This window comes from Rattus norvegicus, chromosome 3, assembly GCF_021556685.1.
Source record: "Rattus norvegicus strain SHRSP/BbbUtx chromosome 3, alternate assembly SHRSP_T2T, whole genome shotgun sequence".
NCBI classification, from domain to species: domain Eukaryota; kingdom Metazoa; phylum Chordata; class Mammalia; order Rodentia; family Muridae; genus Rattus; species Rattus norvegicus.
Genome location: NC_141536.1, coordinates 154,978,668 through 155,003,024, shown reverse-complemented (window position 1 = coordinate 155,003,024; position 24,357 = coordinate 154,978,668). Strand labels below are relative to the sequence as shown.

The 24,357-nt window shown below is 48.7% G+C and overlaps 1 long non-coding RNA gene across 3 annotated transcripts; it reads right to left on the bottom strand.

Moving 5' to 3' along the window:
• Positions 1-11,026: 11,026 nt before the first annotated feature.
• LOC147995817 (uncharacterized) lies at positions 11,027-13,244 on the bottom strand. 3 transcript variants are annotated; one of them, XR_015685006.1, is made up of 4 exons: positions 13,172-13,244; positions 12,902-12,989; positions 12,567-12,660; positions 11,027-11,451 (listed from the first exon to the last, which is right to left on the bottom strand). It is a non-coding gene; the product is annotated as an uncharacterized LOC147995817 (long non-coding RNA). The 3 variants fall into 3 exon arrangements; XR_015685005.1 differs by having other exon boundaries at positions 11,027-12,129; positions 13,172-13,200; XR_015685004.1 differs by having other exon boundaries at positions 11,027-11,865; positions 13,172-13,197.
• Between the last annotated feature and the right edge of the window lie 11,113 nt (positions 13,245-24,357).

Sequence of the window (24,357 nt, the reverse complement as noted above, 5' to 3'; positions counted from 1 at the left end):
GTGCTGTGACTGAACCCTGTTGCTAGGGGGAGGGAGGCAGCTGTGCAAAGCGCTGAGGACACCTGAACAGGGAACTGAAGCCTGGGCATCACTGCTCCTGAAACCAGGGTATCTGAAGTTAGAATGAGGTCACGTGTCTCAGGGAGTAAATACAGCAGGCCTGGCTTCCAGGGCCTCAGCAAAGGCAGCCTCTGGGGGCTGAAGTCACTTTTGATGAGCTCGGCCTCGGCTAAAATATGCACCCCAGTCTGGCTTGAGCCTGGTTAGACAGGGCCCAGACTGGTGAGACCCCTGGAGATGATCTTTAAATGACGGTTGAGAAACTGAATGGGAGGGAGTTGGTTGAAATGACATCCTTTTTCTCCTTGTAGTGTGGAGGCGTTGCTGGGATTGGGAAAGACGGATCACAGTGTGTAAGTGTTAAACAGCGGTAGCGTCTTCCCCGCTAGAGGAGAGAACAGAAGAAATGGGTCAGCGTTCTGAGGAGACATCTTCTCTCTCCCTGCCGAGGGACAGACTTACAAAGGATGGTATTTACATTTTCTCAGAGCCTTTAATTTTCTCATTTATCATTTGTCAGAGCCCGAGGCCCTTCTTCGGTGCATGGTGTTTGCCAGCAGCTAATGATCCCTTTACCAAACATCAGGCCAACCAGGAGGCTCCCTCATTGCTGCTGATTTCATGTGTTAGGATGTCACTGGGCCACCACAAGCAGGTCTCAGGCCCCTGGATCACAGGGTCACTGCAGCTCTGGGGTCCCTTGCTTCCCTTAAACTCCTTCAAGACCAGAGAACCATGAAACCATCTTCGCCACCAATTCCTGAGGTAATGGCTGAGCACTGAGGTGGATGTGGGCTTCAGAGGCAGGCCAGGGCTTCCAGAATGCCATTTGAGGGGGTCAGGAAATGAACCCAGCATTCTGAATGTGCCCTATAGGAAACACTGACATTGTACTATGGAGCAGAACAGACTGGCACTGTCCTTGGTGGAGACCAGTTTGGGCCCTGCCTTGAGTGAATCCATTTTGCAAAGCATCAGGTTGCTTCATTCTGATTGCAAATCCCGAGACAGAATGATAAGTCAGCAATCACCATCAGGGCCAGAAAAATGGCTTTTTGGGTCAAGGCATTTGCTGCCAATCCCGATGACCTGAGTTTGATCCCCAGGACTCACAGTGTGGAAGGAGAGAACTGACTCCGGGGTTCCCTTAAATTATCCTCTGATTTCCACATGCATGCTCCCTCCCCCGCCCCCCCCCACTGAATCAATAAATAAAAACGTGATATAAAAAATTAAAAGCAACAGCTACCATCTGTTCGGTACAAACCACGAAGTGCCGAGTGACACATGATTTATTTACATAGATAAATTTTTACCACCTATGAGCTTACCAAGTTAAATCAGGAACACAGTGACACGTGGGCATATTGAAACCATATCAGGAACACCGGGTCTCTGAGCTCGGTTGAGATGTAATAGGTGCATCACCTGGTCACTCTTAAATCCAGGAAAATTGTCTCTGGAGAGGACCTCCACACCTGTCCCCAGGCCCCAGCTCAAGTATCGTTTTTCACGCTGGTGACACACAGCTTGCCTCAAAAGTAACACTTGAAATGGCTTGCCTACTTCTGCAATTGACAACCGTGAGCGTGAGAGCTCTGTGACCATGCTGGGACCTCACTGGGTATCACTGAAGACGTTTCCTTCTGCTTCAGCCCCCTGCCTCTGATTGCAGGACGGTGTTCTGAACTCTAACCTCACTGAGGCCCTCGCAGCCATTGGGTAACCCAGGCAGACGCCAGTGTGTGAGCTAAGAGCTTTTAGTACAGCCGATGAGGCTCGCAAGGCCAGGTCTAGCAAGTGTAGGTGGGAGGCTTGGTGAATTGCAGACAGTGAATTGACACGACCTCTGAATTTACTGATATTCGATCTAACCTGGACACCATGGAAAGACGTATGTCTAATCTGTGTTTCTGTCATAGCTCATTCATGGCACACTGGGAATAACCAGAGGACCGTATGGGGCTTCCAGGGTGTGCATGTGCCTGTGTGTGACTTGGGAGATGACTTAGGACACCTACAGTCACTGAAGAGAGAGACAGGAGAGGACAAGGAAGGTACATTTAGCAGGTGGCTACACCTTAGAAACTAGCTTTAAAAACTCAGGAATCAGGCATCTGTCTTATGCGTTACCAAATCTGGCTTGTTTTATTTGTTCGTTTGAAATTTGGTGGTTTTCCTGCTTGGTGGTTAGGTCTCTCCTCCTACAGATCCTGCTCCACGAATACTGACTGTTCTAGTGTTGATGATCTGTGTGCAGGCCCCGTGTGTCTTGGGGCTCAGCATCTGAGTGGTCTGTGATAGGAGGAGAGGGCATTTGTAGGTTCCAGGGCTGCAGGGGTGACCAGTTTTACTTGGTTGTGGCAACTGCTTTTTGACCATTTTCTGGCTCTGTTGAGATATAGACCCTGTGTACCCATGGACTTGTTCCCTCTGCAGTGGTATGCCCCCCTGTTTCCCTTTCTGCCAAGAGTTAGCAGAACCTTCTCCCTGGAGTGACTGCAGTGGTACCATTGAAGCTCTGGCTAGGGATCCCCTGTGTTTAACAGTCTCCCTCGGATGTCTCATGAGACTTTGATGGGCATAAGAGAACCTCGTGGTCACCATCCCCGTGTTCCAGATGAAGAAGCCAAGTCTTGGAGGCTCTGAGGTCACACAGAATAGGCATTAAGCCAACTTCGGCCTGCGCAGATCTGAAGGTTGACATGAGAAGAATGCCAGGTCTCATCCAAAGCCAAGGTCAGAATGAGAACCATTGGGACCCGTGAAAGTGGGCTTGACTGTCAACCCAACTTGGCTGAGAAATGTTTAGAATGAGTGTGTCTGTGGAGGGGTTTCCCAAGAGGACTGACATGAGGGACAGTGACTGAAGGGGATGGCCCATGCTGGGTGTGGGCAGCACCATCCTATAGACTGGAGGTTGGGGAGGACTAAATTGCTTGGAGCACATGGGTATTTCCTGTCCTTTCTGACTCACTGCATCTACCTTTGCTGTCACTGCCCAGGGACATCACACTCCTGCATCACTGTCTTCCTCCTCCTCCTCTTCTTCTTCCTCCTTCCTCCTCCTCCTCTTCCTCCTCCTCCTTCTCCTCCTCCTCTTCCTCCTCCCCTTTTCCTCCTCCTCCTCTTCCTCCTCCTCTTCCTCTTCTTCCTCTTCTTCCTCCTCCTTCTCTTCTTTTCTCTCCTCCTCTTCCTCCCCCCTCTTCTTCCCCCTCCCTCTCCCCTTCCCTCTCCCCCTTCACTTCCCCCTCCCCCTCCCTTTTCCTCTTCTTCCCCCTTCTACTCCCCTTCCTCTCCCCCATCCTCTTCCTCTTTATTCTTCTTCTTTCAAACACAGACATACACCAGGGACTCTCCAACAGGCCTGCAGGTGCCTGGAGGTCCTAGTTTCTGGGACTAAGCAGTCACCAGGCTCTCTACTCTGATCCTCCGGATTTTCTCAGTCAGCATCAGCTGAGTGATGTCATGTCCTGAGACAATGTTCATTGATGCTGTGCTGACCCCTGATTGCCCAAGACGTGACCAAAGACACAACACAGTCTGCAGCTCAAGTAACAGTTCACTTCCAGCACTGCTGTGCCTGTCACCTGTCAGACTTACCCTTGTACAAGATGTTGCCAGTCACTAAGCAGACTGCTGTACAATCAGTTCCCCTCAGCACTGGGAAGCACTGACCAGAGACGCTGAGGCATTGGCTCCAAGGGTGGGATTTTAGCACCAAAGCTTGCTTGGTAGAGTCAGGCCAAAACAACACACAAAAGCCTCCAAGTTAGTTAACCAGGGCCAGAGACGGTTTCCTGTTTTCTCTTCCTGAGAATGACTGCTCAGCTCACCAGGACTCTGTTCCCACACCTCTCTTGTTCTCCCTGGCAACGGTTCCCTTGGGCACGGGTTCCCCTGGGTTTAGGCCAAGAACCCCTGGCTTGGACTCAGAGACTTCACTGTGGTGCATGGGTAGAGCCTCTATGTGTTTGGTTTTGTTTTTCTGTCATTAGGCACCTCTGTGGCCTCTGGTATAGAGAAAGCCCGTTGGGTGTTGGCATCTTGGCTTGCTCTCCATTTTCTGGTCTTCTTTTCTCTATTTGCCAAATTAAGCTAAGAAAAGAGCAATCTGGTCTTGTTCACAGCACCTTTGCTGGAGACGATCCAGCTGTGCCCCCGCCATTGACTGCGCTGTGGGGTTTATCCCCAAGTCATCCTCACCGCCATCAACATTATCACCATCATCAGCATCACAATTGACATCATGATTCATCATCGTGGATACGTTTGATGATTACCATTGTCAAAGTCACCATTCTCAATGATCGCATCCATCTTTGGAGGTGAACAGAAATCTTCCAGAAGTCAAGGAACCTGCGTCTGTCAGCAAGTGGCAGCAAATATGGACATCAGGAGGCTATGATGAACTTCAAAGGCTTAGCAGAGCTGGAGATGGAAGCTTCTAGAAGTTCCAGAGAGCAGCCTGCTCTGGTCCTTCACAGCCTCCACAGTTCCTGCTCTTGGCTACCTTGAACGAGCCGAGGGCTGAGAGCTTAGAGAACTTGAGAGCATTTATAAGTTTGGGGGTTACTTCTCAGGCATCTTCTGGTTGATGCTGCTGGGTGCATGGGGCTGGAAGCCCAGGGTTTTGTCCGCTCATCGTGTTACTAGATTGGGCTACTGTACTCTGCAATGAAAACACAAATAGGCAGTGAAAGGCTTCCGTTTGGGAGAGACTTTCAGTGGGGTCTAGTGTTGCATCAGGGGACTAAGAATACGGCAGAGCAGTGAAGTATATTAGTCAGGGTTTTCTACAGGAAAAGAATGGATACATCTGCATCATATACAGACATATACAAACATATATATGTGCACACATACATACTACACACACACACACACACACACACACACACACACACACACACACACTGCACATGCATGCGGGATTCACTAGAGTGGCTGTGGCCCATCTAGTCCAACAATGGCTGTTTCCCAACAGAGAATCTAAGTTCAGTCTCTGAAGCTGGATGTCTCAGTTGGTCTTTGGCGTATGTAGGAATCCAGAAGTAGACTCTAGAGGGCAATCAGGCAAAGGGCAAAGTCTTTCTTCCTTGTCCTGTAGGCTGCCGTGAGAAGGTGTGGCTCAGATGTAGGGTAGCTCTTCTGACATCAAATGAACTGGATTTAAGGTCGGTCTTCCTACCTCAAATGATCCAGTGACTCAGAAGTCTCTCACAGATGTGCCATCAACTTGGGCTTTTAGTGAACCTCAGATATAGTCAGGTTGACAACCAAAATAGCCATCCCATTCCAGAAGGAACCCTCTGAGCCTCAAAGGTTGAGAATCAGGTTGCTAATATGGCCACGAAAGGGTGGGGCAGGCTTGTGTCCACCTTCCAGGTCCACCAATCATAAGCTTTGCATGTGCAAAGTTTCCATTGTAAGGGGTTTGCTCAGCTATTTGGAGAAGTGTTTATCTCTGAGCCACTCACAAGTCACCAGGCTTTGCACGGGCAAAGACGTGGAGCAGTGTTGCCTGGAGGGGCTCCTAAGGAAGCAGTCTGTGTTTCCGCAATGTTGTTAGGTTTAAAGGAGTGACGAGTAGTGGGTTTGGGGTACATGCTGAGATGAATTGTTATCTGAGATAAGAAATGCATTAACACTACAGACAATACAGAGGGGGGAGCTCTGAAGAGAGGGAGTTTTAATTCAAAATGCGGAGCAGGATATCTTAAAGGTTTCGAAGGAAGTGGGGAGGTGCTGCGCCATGAGGATTTACTGCATAACAGCGAGGGCGCCACGGAGGTGATAGAGAAGGGAGGAGGCTTGCCTTGAATCCTGGGTGATAGAACAACCCCAAAACAGGGGTCGTGCCAGTCTCCTGGCTCCCCGCACATCCTCATCCTTTCTCAGCCAGACTCATGACCCTGCACCCCGACCCTGCAGCCTGGACCCTGCAGTCCTGACCCTGCGGCCTGTAGATGGAGGACCCGGCTCACCTCTCATGGCTCCTCCTAAAGGCAGAGGAAAGAGGGTATCTAATCTGATTGGTAGGAAGCTTGAGAGCTGGGGTGCTTTGAGTACATGTGAGAGAAGGGTTTTATCTAGGGGACACTGGCCATTGTCCTTGGACACTCAGGTTGTCACAGCTGGAAGTAAGTGTTCCTAATCATAACTGGGGAAAAAACCAAAAAGACTTTTTGGGGGCCCATTTTCCCCCAAAGTGTGGTTCATGGACCAGCAGTAAAATCTAGCATGAATCCAGGAGGAAAATCCAGTTGGAGCTGGACTCTCGGGCCTTATCTTAGAACTCATGACAGAGAGAGTACATGCGAGTTGGAATTCTGGCTGACATCTAAAGGATTCATGAGTTCATTTACGACAGCTAGAGAAGGTAACTCCCCTGTGGTTGACCTGCTGGCTCAAGTATGCTGGCCTGCTGGTTTTACCATGGCTCAAACATCTTCTGGCTTTGTCCAAAACAGAGGAAAAGAACAGCTGGGGATGTGACTCACTCTGTCCTGTATCATTTTCCCCAGAGGCCTTTAGTAGATGTTGTTTAGTCTCTATTGGCTAGAACTGGATACCACGCCTCTTGCGAAGGGGTTGTAGGATTATTGTGAACCACTGACAAACCACGACTGTCCTACAGGCCTGCATCAGGTCTTCCTTTCTCTCATACATTGTTTTCCATGGGTTTCTATTATCTAGACAGACTGGAGAATAACCATGTGTTGTCTGTCAAACCTACCCAAGCCATCTCCTCCCTGCTGTTTCAGAGAGACCCACCATGTCCTAAGTGTAGTGGTTTGTCTATATTCTGGGCAGACCCAGCTCCCCACAGCCACCCTCTAGGCACTAATGATGTAGGAAGAAGAACCAAGCCAGCTCAAGTGCAAGCACCCCCAGCAACTGGGTTTCTTCGACTGAACTTCGGAAGGAAGCTGGATGAGTTGCAGGATGCTGGGAGATTAAGCGGGAATAGGTAGGCTCAGGGGTTGAGTGTGAGGCAGCTCCTGGGGGGGGGTGTCCCACACTACCATTGCTGTGGGCCTACTTCTGCCTTTGGGCTCTTGTGTCATCTGGGATTCAGGTTGGGATGTGCCTGTGTTTCTGGTATGGAAACTCTGGACTGGAGACAAGTGCTGGCACTTGGCTACAAGTCCTGTGAGGACCACAGGGACAGAGTGGAGCCTGTCTGTGAGTGTGACCTCTGAGAAGCAGAAGAAGGGACAAGGCCAACAGGATAATCTCTCACCCACTGTCTAAGCTGGCAGCTGTCCTCTCTAAGTGAGGACACCGCTTCCCCAAAGACTCCACTCTGCTCCTTCAACCCGAATGTCCTTCCAAACTGAGCTGAAACACCTGCCTCCCCGTGAGCACCAGAATCCTGGCCTTGCCTCCTCTGCCTTTGTCATGGGAGCTGCTTCAGAGGATGCTGGTAGAGGACAGATGTGCTTTGCTGGATGCCCACTGACTTTTCAGTTCTCCCAGGTTAACATCGGGAACACTCACCTCTAGCTGTGACAATCTGAGTGTCCAAAGACAATAGCCAGTGTCCCCCCTCCCCCCGGGTGGGGGGAGAAGGGGGGACATGCGTCAGGTTTCGGGCCACTTCTCTTTTGAACTGATATCATCCCTGTTTATTGCTATAGTAACGTAGCTGTATCAAAGAGCCTTTGACTTTTCATTCCTGCTTATTTCAACACGGATCCCTCTCACAGACTAATAGGAACCAGCCGCCTGAGTGGCTATGTTGACTCCACCCCACATTGAGTGTCCTTCATAGAGCAGAGAAGCCATGATGCCTCACGCTTGGGCTGTGAGGCTCTGACTTTGTAGCTGTGTCTGTCGAGCCAACATCCCTGGGACAGGATGGGATTGGTTGTCTTGCCCCAGCAACCTACAACCTAATGCAGTAGATAAATTGAAACCTAACTCGGGAGTGTGGGTTTTTGGTTAACATCGAGCTGACTTTCAACCAATCCCTGACAGCCACCTCATTACGTTCAAAAGAGGCCAGCCCTAGCACGTCCTATCAGATACCAGGCAATGTCTCTGGCTGGTCCATGCTCGAGGCTGGTAACAGATCCTGCGTAGGCTGTGTTTGCACTATCAGGGGTCATGCTTACAGCTTTCCCTCCTAGCCAGGAAGGCCTGCGATGGCAATGTTTGCTCCCTCAGACCAGCCGGTTTCAAACTTAGCTGTGTTCATGTGCTTGATGGCCGCTGGGTAAGGAGGTACCGTGATGGGGTTCCAAAGAGAGTGCACTCTTCAGTTCCTTGGGACAATGTGGCTGATGTTCAGGGTCTCACAGGCTTTCAGGGGTGGGTGTCATAGCACATGACTGAGCATGGCTCAGTCTATATGCCAAGGGTCATGGCAGTAGGTGCTAGGCAGAGCTACAAACTTAGCCTGTAGCTGGAAAGAGGAGGGGGGAAGCCGCAAGGCCACAGCCTGGTAGGCTTTCTTATCACTGCCAGAGAGAGAGAGAGAGAGAGAGAGAGAGAGAGAGAGAGAGAGAGAGAGAGAGAGAGAGACAGAGAGAGAGACAGAGAGAGAGACAGAGAGAGAGACAGAGAGAGAGACAGAGAGAGACAGAGAGAGACAGAGAGAGAGAGACAGAGAGAGACAGACAGACAAACACACACACACACACACAGAGAGAGAGAGAGAGAGAGAGAGAGAGAGAGAGAGAGAGAGAGAGGAAAGAATAGGTAGGTAGATAGAAGTAGACAGACAGACAGACAGAGTAGTGGGAGTGTGTAAGGCAGAGGGTCTGACATTATGTGCCTGTTACTTATACAGCTTGGGGAAACAGAAACATAGAATGTGTTCATTTCCAGAAAGTAAAAGGCAGAACTGGCTTTGTTCTGAGGGTCCTGTCCTCAAGGGCAGCACCTAGCCTGTTCCCATAGGATACCATGTTTTCCAGGTGATGCCCAACTTACTGGATGCTCATGCATGCCTGCCTTTTGCAGGTTCCCAGAACTCCGAATCTCTCTGGCTTGACTCAGCCTCCGGGAGCAGAGGGCAAGACTCATCTCAGTGCGTTCTTTAGAGCCTTGCTGTCTTCTTGGGTTGGGGAGGAAGCTGTGATGGTGTGGGTCATTGAAGTGGACTGTATCTTATTTCTTACTCTCCATCAGTTTTGAGGGTGCTGGGCACAGAAAACACGTGGTGGATGGGATGGCTACTATTGGTTGTCAACTTGATTACATCTGGAATGAACTAAAACCCCCAAATGGAGGCCATGCTTGTGAGGGATTTTTGCTTAATTCTAAGTAGAAAGATCTACTTCTCATCCAGATCCTTGCAGTAGGAAGACACACCTTTAATCTGGATACTGAGTTGGGAAAACCCACACTTTTAATCCGGATCGTTTGAACTGGAAAGACCCATCTCTAACCTGGGCCACACCTTCTGTGGAAGCCTATATGACATGGAAGAAGGATGAGTTCTCTCCTGCCTACTTGCCCTCACCTTACAGGCAAGTGCATTCTTTCACTGGCATTAGAGCCCGCTTCTTTGGGATTTCAGCACATACTGAAGACCAATGGAGACATCCAGCCTTGATGTCTGAGCAACTACCGGATTGAATCCCCCTTTATCAGAATCTGTATTCGAATTCATATTTGTATCCATCTATCCACCCACCCATCCATTCATCCATCCATCCATCCATCCATCCATCCATCCATCCATCCATCTACCCACCCATCCATCCATTCACTATCTACCCATCCATCCATCCATTCACTATCTACCCATCCATCCATACATCCATCCACTATCTACCCATCCACCCATCCATCCATCCATCCATCCACCCACCCATCCACCCACCCACCCATCCATCCATCCATCCATCTACCCACCCATCCATCCATTCACTATCTATCCATCCATCCATCCATCCATCCATCCATCCATCCATCCATCCATCCACCCACCTACCCAACCACCCTCCCCATCCACCCACGCATCCATCCATTCACTATCTATCCATCCATCCATCCATCCATCCATCCATCCATCCATCCATCCACCCACTCATCCATCTATCCATCCATCTGTGCATCAGTCTACCTATCTATCTATTCGTTCTATAAGCTCTGTTACTCTAGAGAGCTCTCACTAATACAGTTAGGGAGCAGGAATGCCTTCTCTCTTTAGAAGAGTTGGGGTTACAGACAACATTCTGGGTCAGCAGTGACCATTATGAGACCACGAGGAAAGTCAATAAGAATGTGGGGGTCTAATGTCAGAAGGGCAACAAAGAAGTATAAAGTACACTGCTTACTGAGCACACCGGAAGTCCTCCTACCCAGATACAAAAGCCTGTGCACCCCCTTTACTGTTTAGTTCAGCCTGACTTTTGTGTTGCTGTTGGCAACCCTGAGTATTCTAAGCAATATCCTCTTTCTTCCCAGTGAGGTCAAAGAGAGGGCACCCGGGAAGCTGCCTGTATCTTGAAAGGGAAATGCTCCCAACCTACATGTCTTGTAAGACTTTTCCCAACTCGATAATATGACAAGCCCACAGGAAATTCTCCCTCTCCTTCTCCCTCTCCCTCTCCCTCTCCCTCTCCCTCTCCCTCTCCCTCTCCATCTCCCTCTCCCTCCCTGTGGTGTGTGTTTCCCAACAACCCATCTAGCTATGAACCAATCAATGGATTAATCCTTTGATGAGATCATCACCCCTAAGATCCAGTGACTATGAAGGTCCACACCCTCCTCCCATTCTGCTTCAGGGATTGAGCTTCAGTGTACATGTTTGAGGAAACAGTTCGTGTCCAGGTCATAATATTCTCCCCCTACCACCACACCCCAGTGCACAGCTCATCATGAATGCATTCAGCCCATTACTGTTCTTAACAGTTCTCCATTGGGAAAGTTTAACTCTAAATGCCCTTGGGAAGTCAAAGAAACTCTTAGCCACCATCTAACAAAGAACCAAGTTCCACACTCCACCCTTCATGGTCAGGGCAGATGTTTTCATTCAAACAGAAAAGTTTAGAAAGCAATACCAAAACCCAACAGACGGATATTAATTTTTACAGTTTCTTGTCTAGCATCTGGGTCTCATGGTGGCCATGTCTGGATGTATCCTGATGGCTGTGGTCCACATGGATCTCCCATAGATGGCTCTCCTTGTCTCTCTGTCTTTCTTGGCATCTCTAGCATCCCAGGATCTCTCTGTTTCAGCATATACTTCATCTTCACAGCTTTACCCATCAATTTCTCAGGGGCTGCCCAGAAGGAGCTTGGCCCTATCACAAACTACCGAACCTTCCTGGAAATCTTGGTGGAAGCTTCCTTGGCTCCAGGACTCCTAGCATGCTTCATCCTGCAGCAGTAGCCAGATGTGCCTGGAGGATGACTACCATGACCTTTGCGTGCCTGGATGACAGAACACAGTCAAATAAACACTAGAGAAACGATCCCCGAGCCAGCAGGGCATCCTGGATCTTGTCCCAAATCAGTCTTTGAAAAGGATTTATGATTTCATGCCCTTGAGCCTGTGAAGGGTGAGTCGGCCAATTCCTGAAGTGCCTTCCAGCCTTCTTGCCCATTGTCTCTGTGCAAAGCTCTTGGCTTCTTTTAGAGGACACTAATCTCTTTAGCAATCACACCCTCCCTGGAGATAATTTTAACATTTTGTTCTTTTACTTGCAGAAGTGTGAATTTTAAAAAAAAAATCCCCTGGTTTTTGCTCCTCATAATCTGTAAACTGTTTCTGGTCCTCAGAACTGAGCATTGTCGATCAGATACAGCCCTAGCAGGAGGCAGAAGCAAGGTCCACGGTGTTCGAATCTAAGTAAAGGAACAAAACGATGGCAGTGTTGGGGACCAGCAACAGCAGGGAGGGACTGGCAGCCTCTGGACTGAGAAGCTAGGTGTGGGGAGGGAGCTCTTGGAGAGCCCAGAAGTGCTTTCAGAGTGCAAATGGAGGACCATGGCCAGAGTACACAGCGGAGTAGGGACTGAGGCATCTCTCTCTCCTTCTTTCCTGACCTCCAGTTGAGTCTCCTGACTGAAGTTGGCTGGAGGTCAGGAGTCAGGCAGCAGGGCCAAGTCCTGAATAAAGAACAGTAGAGATAGAACCTTGGTGGGAATGGAGGGTGGAGAATGACCCTTGACTGCTTCTGTGCCTCCTTCCTCAACCTTGTGCTCAGAGAGAACAGCCTTTCTTCCGTGTTTGGCCCAAGCTTTAGGCATAAGGGGAGAAAATGCCAGGGTGATGGGGTAGGCGGGCTAGGGGAGAGGAGGCACGTGCTGTGTCTTAGGGATTGTTAGCTGGGAAGTGGGTGAGAGAAGCTGCGACTTGGGGACACTGCGCTGGTTCCCTGCAGTGTGAGCGAACTGAACCTAGGCTATGCTTTTTAATAAATATTCTTAATTTTCAATCTAGAAAATTAAGGGGTGTGAGTGGGGGGTCAGCTTTCATCCTTAGCTCTGTTTGGTCCCAAATGCCTGGGACACATGTCTTACCCACCCAGCCTCGGAGGATTTACCTGTTTCCACATTGTGATACAGATTTCTACTCCAATGTATTCAGAATGGGGAATGTCCAACGATCAGCGTTAAAGTGTCCCTGCAGGCTGACCTCTGTGGGATCACAAATCACGTCAGACAATTAGGAACGGACATCTCCAGGCAGCTCCACGTGGCCAGGGGCAGAATGAAAGCTGAGCTCAAGTTTATATTCACCCCACTCTTGGTTTTGACACCAGACATTCATCACATTTTGCTTGGCGGCTCATGGAGTGCAACATTGGTGTGTGAGGAAACCTAGTCCTTGTGTGGGGAGCAAAGAAAACAAAGAACCCGCAATTGGGCCCAGACTTACATTCCATCCAGAGCCTGGCTCCTTGGTCCACCCAATGACCTTGCTCCGCTTCAGCAACAAGTGTTATGGTTGAGGACTTCTTCTGAGTCTGTGGGGAAGATGGATAAGCTTCAGCAACATTCTTACAGAGGGGGAACAGCAACATTCTTACAGAGAGGGAGAACCGACATTTTAATCCCTTGACTATTCCTACAGGAAAGGTCTTTACCCCTTCCAAGTGTGTTAGAAAACTTAAAGCTCCAGAGGCTTGCCCCACTTTCAGGGACTCACCTACTCTGATCCTTGCTGTTTGTCTCAATAAATCTTCCCTCCCTCTGTTCCAGGCTTTAGAACATGCTTGAAGGAGGAGTCACCGGCCTTCTGGATGCTGTTCAGTGTGGCCCTGCAGATGGCATTTCACAAAGCTTTTCCTCTCCTCTCTCTAGATTTATCTCATTGTTTTATGTATGTGAGTGTATGTATGTATGTATGTATGTATGTATGTATATATGTTTGTTTGTATGTATATTTGTATTATGTATGTATGCATGTATGATTGTACGTTTGTGAGTGTATGTATGTTTGCATGTTTTCAATGTATGTTTATATGTATGTATGTTTGCATGTGAGTGTATGCATGTTTGTATATATGTATGTATGTATGTTTGTATGTGAGTATATGTATGTTTGTATTATGTGTGTTTTATGTATGTTTATATGTGTATGTGTGTATGTATGTATGTATGTATATGTGTATGTATGTATATACATACACACATATATATATGCATGTGTACCAATTGTGTTCTTGGGGCCTGAGGAAGTTGGAGGACAGCTCCAGATCCAGTGGGATCTGAAGCTCTAAATGGATGCTGGGAACTGAACCCAGGTCTTCTGCAATAGCAACAAGTGTTCTTAACTCCGAGACATCTCTCCAGCCTGGTTGTCCTCCAGTTCTCCCCCATTCTTCTCAGGTTTCTTAGAGTTATGAAGTTGTAGATTAGAAATACCCCAGGTCTCTCATCCCCTATCAGCAGTTGCTGTGGAGACTGTCATAGATCAGCGTGGATTCATGGCCTCTGTGGGGGAAACTAAGATACTTCATTAAGACACATAATTTATGATCGGAGCTCTTAGGGAGGAATCTGAAACTTGGACATGTTCATCTGGCTCACGATACCACATTCTTCACCCGTGTTTCAAAATCTTGTCTGTGTCTAAATCATACAAGCACCCCGAGGAGAGAGATTTCCCCTTGTGTTTCTTTCAAGAGCCCCTGAATGTCCCCAGGACACGTGTTAAGTGTTTCTTGGCTCCTTGCGATTTTGAAAGGTGGCTGGAAACGCTCCAGTCTCTGTTCTGAGAAAAAACTACAGAAGAAAGACGGCTCAAGTCCTCTGGGATCACCAGGCTGTGGGGTGTCAGCCTCTCGGGGTGTGCTGAGTAGGCCTTTCTCCCAGTTACAGGCCACCAATCTTGGTCCCCGTTAGGCTGAAAACATGGTTGCTCCCACTGCGTGACCCAGGACTGAGGAAGTCATGAATTTCCACTTTAAAATGAACTGCTTAATGCGAAAGGGTCAATTCAGTGAGTGTGTGTGTGTAGCAAGCACACTTTTCCACAGCGAAGGAAAAGAGAAAGAGAAAACTCTAGAATGGAAATTAGCCGGACACTGGAGGTAGGAGCTGCCAATTAGAAAATGTGTCATCAAAGACCCTTTTCTTCCCTTGGGTTATTTGGGAAATGGTTCTGTTGCTGGAGAGTGGACCTGCATGCGCTCTTCCCCTGACTCTATGGTCACGGGCCTCCTTGCAGCCTCCCGTAGCAGAGAAACAGTACAGACTGACGCTGTCTGATCGATATTTTCCTTTCCGCCCTCCCCTCAGCCTCGTCTCCGGCAACCCAGATGAAAGTGTTCATGAGTTATTTATCCTGAAATCTAAGCGCGGGGAGACGGAAGGAGCAAGCGGGAGAACCTTCCTTCATCCTCTCTGATGTGGATCGTCCACCCAGGAGCAGGCGGCTGGACGCTCCCTGCCGGAAGGGACGTGATCTGTGAACCAGCTTTGGTGTAAGCCCCAATAAGAAAACCAGGAAGGCTTGTTGCTTCCGCTTGTACGGCGGCGGGACATGGGTTCGCCAGCTGGGGGCACTGTTTTGGGAGGCCTCAGAACTTTTAGGAGACAGAACCAAGCTGGAGGAAGTGAGTTGGGTTTTTTTGGGGGGTGGGGGAGAATGGGGGGGTGTGAAGATCATATCTAAGTCTCACTTACTGCATATTCTATTGCTTCTTAACTGTATTGGCAAAGTCACCAGCTGCCTTGTGACTTGGTGGACGGCACTCACTCAAACTGTGCGCTAAAATAGCCGCTTTTATCTTTAAGTGGCTGTTTCTCAGTTAAATAGTCACAGCAGTAAATAAAAGGTTGAACATACCCGTGGTTGCTTTTGTTCTTGTTTTTAGATTTTTTTTTTAGTATTTATTTTCTCTTCATTACCATCCTTTGTGTGTGTGTGTGTGTGTGTGTGTGTGTGTGTGTGTGTGTGTGTGTGTGTGTGTGTATGGCATAGCATATGAGCGAAGGTTAGAGAACAACTTTGGGAGTCAGGTCTTTCCTACTGTGTGTGTTCTGGGGATTGAACTTGGGCCAATAGATTTACCTGCAAGCCCTTTTACCCAGTGAGCCATCTCTCTGGCCCCCGCCTTCTCCTTTCGATGGCCAGAGGAAATCTTTGCTGCTGCCCTTGGTTCAGTCAGCGCTTGTCTGCTCACGGCTTGAGATGGTTCCTGAGAGCCAGTTTTCCATTAGGACAGACAAGAAAAGGGTGGGATTCCGAGTAGGGATTTTATATTTGGTTTTGTCTCTATGGCGATGCCTCACAGACCAGCCTCAAATGACTAGAACAGCAAGCACTTCTTTTCACCCTTGAGGGTCTTCAGTGTACACAGTGGGCCAGCTGATCCCGGCTGGCTTTGTCTGGTCAGCAGTGACTCAGTGTGTAGAGCAGCTGGGCTCGGCTCCAGCTAAGGGGTGGCCTCACATGGGTTCTCACTGTGAGCTGTGCTGAGGGCCTGTCTGGAAGAGCCACAGTAGCCGAGGTGCAAATGCATGCAGGCCTGATCACAAGGCAGCGTTGTGGTGTAGATGCTCTGCTCTGCCTTTCTGAGTCTTATTGGCCAAAGCAACCTCAAAGTCAATTGGCAGGATGTCCACTCTGCCCTGTGGAGGCCCTGAGGGTTATAGGCAAAAGGAGTCTGCCTACAAATGTATCCCAGAATGCAAGATCAGTATCAATGACATGATCGTCCCCAGACCCCAAGTCCCATGTATGTCTTCGACAAGAAAGTGATTTCCCCAAATATGAAATTCTCATAATTGAGCCAACACCTGTGGTGACAGCCTAGAAAGAGACTTATTCCCTGAGACACTCTATAGCCACCATGCCTAAGACACCTGTCCATGAGAACCCAACAGAGGTGCAGCGCCATATTGGATTGTCAGGGCTGCTGGGTTTGGCCGTTCCCATCTAGTTAAGTTCCTTAAATTGAAATGTTAGGTAGATGAGCGTGTTGGTACACGCTTACTCTGCCAGAGTTTGGGAGATGGAGGCACAGGAACCATAGGTTTGGGGTCAGCCTGGGCTACATAGTGAATGTCTGTCTCAAAAAACCCCAAACCCCCAAGGGGTTAGAGGATCTTGCTTATATGTATCTAAGGTCCTGGTGCCATACCCAGAACCAAGACTGTGAGTGTTTAAAAGTAACTCAGAAGTTGAAATTGTAACCAGACGATATTAAAATGTAGAAGGCACATTTTATAACCATTAGCGTGGATTACTTTACCTAACATCTTTTTTAAATCAACATTCTGTGGAGCGCAGTGCCCATCCGCTGTGATGTATTAGCTTTGACTCGCACAGATGTGATTCAAGCTTTCTGTTCGAGTACCTTTGTTTGTGTAAAAAACGTCCAAGAAAACGTTAAGTAAACCAGCACACAAAAGGCGCAGACGAGGCAGAAGCTTTGAAGCAGCTTCTGAAGCTCCTTCCTGAACTCGGGGAAAACGTGGCACGACTGAGTGTCCAGAGCCACCGTCACCCTTTTCCTCCCAGAAGTCGCTACGCATGCCAAGCTGGGCCTCTGTCCTTTGTCTTGCTTGGTTTCGGGGTGGCTGTGACAGACGTATGTCATGTTTGTTAATTTTCCCATTGTTATGGAAAAATCACCTGACCAGAAGCAGCTGGAGGAAGGAAGGGTTTGGGGGTGCCGTCTACGCCTGGCGTAGGCTGGGGTGTGGGGAGCACAGGGCAGCAGGGGTGTGAGGCGGCTGGTCCTGTTACATCTGCCGTGAGGAAGCAGACAGAGATGCATGCTGTCGATTGGCTGGCATTTCTCCATTTCCTTCACTCCAGGTCTGTTCTGAGTTGTGTAGCTGGAGCTCAAGGTGGGGTTACACTCTGGCCAGCGACATGAGATTTCTGGGACTCAGTTTCCCTGTTGGTGCTGACGGTGGATGACAACAGGACTTTCCTTGGAGGAAATTGGGAGGGCTAAACGGGATGAAGACATGGCATGCACCCAGAGGGTCTCTGGACCCAGAATAAACATTTCCCTTCACATGGATGATACACTTCATCTTGTTAATGTTAAACCCTCTTAACCATGAGGGTCATTTAGAGGCTGTGTGATAGTGTGATAAGCGATCATATGTCTGTGCCTTAGCTGTCCACTTGGGGTCTTTGTGATGGGGGTGGGCTGGGCTGATGATAGTGGCATCATTAACTTACAAAGAATAATAGCTTTCAAGTTAAAACTTGTTTTCCCCCGAATAAGACATGCTAAATCCACCAGGGGGTGTTTTTAAAGGTATGTCTAAGTCAGCAGAGATTTCAAGTATGCTCAGCGTCCCCGAGGGTGAAAACATCACTGAGCGACGCTTTCAGAAGAGAGAGAAAAGCCAGGGCCTCAGAATGACCCCTGTCACCTGCCAATACTTTGAAATAAACCAGCCTACAGTTTGACCTCCGGTGCAATTGTCCCATGGTTGAGGTGGGTAAGGATAGAGTGACTCACAACCCAGACAGCCAGTCCAGCCTCCCAGGGGACTTCCTGTTAATGCAGCCGCTCAGATGCAGGAGGATTTGAGTGAAACCAGAGCTGGCTGCCTGAGGATGAGAGGATTACGAAGCCGAGTTAAAAGAGGGAGCCATTTCCATCTCCCTTTCACGCACCCGATGGATCAGAAAATTGAGAAAGAATTAAAAGTAATTAAAAAGCTCTTCCAAATGGTGCAGGATCCAGAGGAAGCAGCAGCCCCTAAAGGCAGGGAGCAATCTATGATGGGAAAGGAAGCAGCCCTGGGAAGAGAATGTATGTGTGTATACACGTGCGTGTGTTTGAGTGTTTGTGTGTGTACATGTATGCATGAGCATGTGTGTGCACGTGTGTGAGTATGAGTGTGCATATGTGCATGTGTGCATGTGAGTGTGTGTGAGTATATGCATGTGTATATGTGTGCATGTGTATATGTGTGTGCGCATGTGCGTATAAGTATGTGTATACATGTGTGTGCATATGTGTGGGTGTGTGAGTATATGTATGTACACATGTGTGAATGCATGTAGTACATGTGTGTATGTGTGTGCACATGTGTGTGCACATGTGTGTATGCATGTGTGTGAGAGTGTATGTGTATGCACGTGCAAGTTTGTGCATGTGCATATGTGTGTGTGTGCATGTGTGCATGAGTGCATGTGTGTGTACATTCATGCGTGCCTGGAGGATTCCACCACAGCCAGGTTCCACCATGCCTTCCCTGTCAAGATGACTGCAGAGATCATGGACTAAAACAAATCTATCATGGAATGGAGCAGACAGAAGGGCCCATGAGGATGTGCTTTGAGCTGACCACCACAGACTGTGCTTTTAGTGAATGGCTTTAGTCTCTCATGAAAGGGGTGTATGTCATCCTCCCTAATTCTGTATGGCCCATGCCACCTTCCAGCTCGTCTCAAAGGGCTCATGGAACCTGGCTAGCTGATTCTCCTCCTTCCTTCCTCTAGACTGTGTGTGGCAAGGGTTTGAATTTGGGTTTCCTGTCTAGAAGAGCCCTCGAGCCATTGGTTCAGGCTCTTGGCTTCAGAGACTGAGCTAGAGACAAACATGTAAAACTCCTATCTGGGACTTAGGTTTAAATTATGCGATATGAAAAACCAATGCGTTTCTCCCAGGGCTCCTGCAAGTGGAATCAAGAGCAAGAACAGAAGTAGCCCTAGAGGGGAGAAAACACTGAGATCCAAGATGGGGGCTTGGGGAGGGATCGTTTCCTGATCCTGCCATTTGAGGGCCTGGATCCAGCCATGCCTGAAGTCGATGCCTTTGGACTTCTTAAGGGCACAAGCTGTCAGCTCCTCCCGCCATACTTTCTTTGTAGTACTTTTTTATTTTGAACCTGTCAATTGCAAACAGGACAGACTGATTAAAATGGTGACTACCTCAGTAAAGGTCTGACATGTGTCCACTGATGCTAACTTCCTGACTCTCGTCTGTCTGTCCAGAACTAAGGTCTCCACAGACAGCATCTGCTCTGGTCAGAACGAAGCACAGTCCCATAACCGGCTTGAGATCCCCTTGTCTTGGTGCCTCTCACATCCGTGGACTGCAGTCTGGATTACACTGAGCTAGACCATTCTCTGTTGCAGAGCTTATTAATGCTCCAATAGGAATATGGAGACCCCAGAAGCTGAGCCACACCTGGAAGTTATTAGTCTCATCCTCCTTCATCTTGTCCTAGAAGACAAAAAAGTAAATATTATGCATATGGTTATTAATATAATATGCATATGATAAATATTATGTGCTTAGTTATTAATATTTGGCAAAAGACACAGAGAACAAAAATCTCCATTGTTTGAATCTTCAGCGCGGATATTGTTTTGTCTAGTCTCGGTTGTTTGGCTTTTTTTGAGACAAAGATTCTGTTGGTCACCCACTCTGGCCTTGAACTCCCGATCCTCCTGCTTCAGTCTCTCCCGGACTGGGCTGACAGATGAGCAACACCATGGCCAGCAAGCAAACATACAAATAACCCTCCAAAAGGTTTCTTCTCATTTACTCTGAGATACAAAGTTACCTCTAGTCCAGCTTAAAGCCCTGGCTTTAATCTCATGGGATCCCTATCCAGAGTCTGGCGAACAAGACACTTGGAGGTTTCGGAGACCCCTGAGGATGTTCCTCCAGTGTTGTTTCAGCTGGCGAGATTCAGAGTCTACAGACACACTCTCCTATTGTTTACATGTTTACATGCTTCATAAAAGCCGGTGCCTTTCCTTTGCTTTACAGTTATAGCAGCACTAAACGTATGTTTAAAAAGAAAAACTGCTCATCTCCCTTTCCCTCAATGACCTTGAAATATAGAAACGACAGGCCTGTCTCCAGGTTTTTTCTCCTTGGAGGAATAAACCAGTCCCTGAGCCTGCAGATCACAGGAAAGGGGCAAGCTACAGGCATTACACTCTTCACTGGGGCAGGGGCGGACCCTAAGTGTGAGAACAGGATGGCACCCTTTCTAAGAGAGGGGGAAACACCCCAAGATAGGGGCTGAGTGGACGTAACAGGACCAGCGCCTTCACATTTCTACTTCTGTGTCTTCCCCGCCAACTGCAGAGACAAAATCTTTCTGGTCTTTAAGCTGCTTGTCCTCAGGTATTTTGTCACAGCAATGAGAGAAATAATTAATTTAGTTAGGAAGAAGAATGTGGGAAAAACAGGGAGGATGCCTAGAGATTTGAGCAGCTGCAGGAACCTGGGACTTTTCATGGAGGGTGGGGACACCCAGGAGGGACAGAAAGGCCAGGGAGAATTGCCAAGACCCAACCAGCAGAGACCCCCTCAGAAGGAATGGGGTGGGACCTTGCTGACTCCCCCACCCCAGAGCCTCCTTCCTGCAGCTACCAAGTCTGCTCTTGTCTCCGAGGATGAAGGCCAGTGTCACAGCAGCGTCCACTCTGATGCTGTCTTCACGCTGAGACCTTGATATTCAATGTGAAATCTGCATTGATGAAATTTTCATTACAGAAACATCTTCCCTCTCATGGCCTCATTAGCCTGTGGCTTTGAGGATCCACTGGTTTGGGTTTGGTTACCCGGCGAGTGGAGGATGGGGTTATTAAACATTTGGATGATCGATGGTGTGTCAGGGCCACCCTCTCCTGTCACAATCAGAGCACGAGGGGTTCAGCTAATGACCACAAGGGAGTCAGGGCTGGGAGCCAGCTACAGTGTTCTCTGTGGTCAGAGGGAGCTTGTGTCTTCTGCCTGCAGCAGAGGGGAGTTGCCTGGCTATGGGGCACACAAGAGAAGTCCAGTGATCCACCCACTTTGCATCAACCAGCCTGCCTGTGTGTTTGAGCAGATCCTACCTGCTTCTGCACCTCGCATGAAGTAGCATAAGGCAGGTTGACCAGATGGACATTTAGACATGGTGGCTGTGAGCTGAATCAGGTTAAAGGAAGATCCTGTGTTGGAAGCTGGTTTGTGTTTAACAAATGTTTTTCTATGCATGGGACAGCAGGGTCTATGCATTTCATGTATACACAGCTGTCAGATTTTCCACGTATCCAATGACACAGGTGAATTCATGACTCCTGTTTTACAGATGGAGAAACTATGACCAACGCTCCTCTCTTCCTTCTTTCCTTCCTTCCCCGCCTCCCTCCTTCCCTTCCTTTCTTCCTCTTTGAGACAAGGTCCCTAGCCTAGACTGGCTGCAAACTATGTGGCCTAACATGAACTGTGAGCTTCTGAGTCCAGGGTTTTGTTTGATTTTGGTTTTGGTGCTGGGGAATGAACACAGGACCTTCTGCATGACAGGCAAGCATTCTACCATTTGACCAAAACTATGCTTTCTTTTGTATTTTTCAACAGCAGTTAGGTGTCTGAGTTTGAGACACCTATGCAAACATACAGCTTGCATGCTGAAACCCTGGAGGCTCAACCAACTTCTAGGCTTTGCTTCCTAGGAGGTCCCATTGGGTACACCCAGGAGACTCTAATAAAGAAGGAACTTAGTGTTTGTCAGATACGCAAGATGTCAGCTTTTAAAAAGAGCCCCTTCTCCAAGGAAGACTGACTGAACAGTTATAACTATGTTGGGCATGGGGGAGAGGGGACCCCATTTGAAAGCAGTAGAGAGTGACTTAGGCTACCAGTACTTGCTGACCAAGACTCCAGACAACTGGAGAGGCTGTGGAGAATGACACCCATGATAGACCTCTGGGCTCCAGAGCACACACACTCACAGCTCCCCTCCAATCTCATTTGAGAGGGAATAAAAAAAGAAATGCTTTCATGTAAGCAAAACCAAACCATTCATAGCCAGGAGATTTGCATAAATAAACAGTAAATGGAGCCTTTTGGCAGAAAGTAAAAAATGGCCACCAATGAGAAGACACATGACAAATGAATAGAAAGTGTGTGTGTGTGTGTGTGTGTGTGTGTGTGTGGTGTGTGTGTGTGTGTGTGTTGTATGTGTATGTGTTTGGTGTGTGTGTATTTGGTGTATGTGTATGTGTGTGTGTGTTTGGTGTGTATGTGTTTGGTGTGTGCATATGTGTGTATGTGTTTATGTTTTGTGTATGTGTATGTTTGGTGTGTATGTATGTATTTGGTATATGTGTGTATGCATTTTATGTTTGGTGTATGTGTGTGTGTGTGGTGCGCATGTTTAGGTATGTAGTATATGTTTAATGTATGTGTGTGCATGTATGTGTGCATGTTTATGTATGTGTGTATATGCGTGTATGTGTGTATATGCGTGTATGTGTGCAAATGCATGCATGTGTGTGTGCCACATGGTTTGAAGGCCATTGGTTGACAACCAGTATCTTTTCCAAACTCTTTCTTCCTTAGTTTTTGATACAGGTCTCTTATCAAAACCAGAGCTCACTGATGACTAGAATTCCTGGATCTCAGGCTTCTCAGTGTTGAAATTCTAGGCATGAGCACTGGACCTGGCTTTTGTGTGGATATTGGGGACCAAACTCAGGTCCTGAAGCTTGATTCCCACTGAGCTGCCCCCCAGCCTGAGAATCCAAATTTTAAGAATCCCCAGACCAGGGGTTGGGGATTTAGCTCAGCGGTAGAGTGCTTGCCTAGCAAGCGCAAGGCCCTGGGTTCGGTCCCCAGCTCCGAAAAAAAGAAAAAAAAAAAAGAATCCCCAGACCTGCCTTTGAGAGACAGTAGCCCATGACATGAGTGTGAAGGGCATGGACAGAAATTCAAAGCGACGCGGGTTACTTCTTACGGAGCTCAGAGCTAACAACTAGATGGTTAATGTAATGTAAGAAATTGTAAAAACAAATGTCTTCAGTGAGCGACCTCTGCCCGCTCCAGTCATCCTAGTAAAGGGCCTGGTGTCCTCCTGCATCTTCACTCTGTAGATCTTGGCAGCCTGGGCTCAGACCAGCTGGAGGCAGGGATCTACGGCCAGGCAGGATCCATCCTCACACCCTGTGTTTATTCAGTTCTGCAGCTCAAGCAAAGAGAGTTCAAGGCAGGGCTGAGGCAGTGGGAGAAGGAGCCAATGCTACCTGTGGATCTGAAGGCCCCAGCTCACCCAGGATGCCTGACCCCTGAAGTCCTGTTGGGGCCAAAGCCAAGGCTTGCTGGACACAGAAAGCACATGGTAGTCTGTCCAAGGGAGGCTGTGGTTTCAGAGATGGCAATAGTGTGTTGGTCCTGGCTCCAGACTGCTGGAGGGCTCCCTCCCTTCGAGCCAAGGGAAAACAGAGAGGTTTCCAAGGAAAAGGTGTACCAGGCCCCCTTGGGCCCTGTAAGGCCTCTCTGTGACAGCTGAATGACTGACTCTGCTTCCAGATCCCCAGGGACGCTACAATGAGGTCACCTCAGCAAAGGCCTTCTGCCTGGGGAGCACTGGCCTGGCCTGCCTCACACTGTGCAGGTGACAGGCCCGGGTCTGAGTGTCTCCTGAGAGCCTGTCTGGGTTGGAGGAGCGTCGAGAGAGCTCTTGGCACAGTGGCCCCAGGTCTGGAGTCTCATCCAGGGAGGCTCTGGGCACAAGGAACCTGCCACAGTAACTTCACTCCGATGGACTGAAGGAAGAAACCGTGAATAACAGTCGTGTTTCTGTCCTGACATTTTTGGAATTTTAAGCTAAGTTTCACGACACCCCTCACAGAGCGATGCACTCTCCAGGCCCCCACAATCCTTACAAAAGTTAAGACGGAAAGACGCAGCGCTGGGAACACTGTCACAGTCTTGGGAGGACTGGGGAAACTGGGAAACACTGGCCGCTCCACAGGGAAGGAGCTGAGCTCAAACTGCGACCAAGTTGAGAGCACAAGCTAGAAGCTGGAAGTGAGCTGGCCTCACACCTCTCAGGAGGCTGCAGAGCCTGCGGGAGGTCAGGGGTGAAGTCAGGGCGAGGTCACTGCAGACAGGAAGAATGGCAGAGACC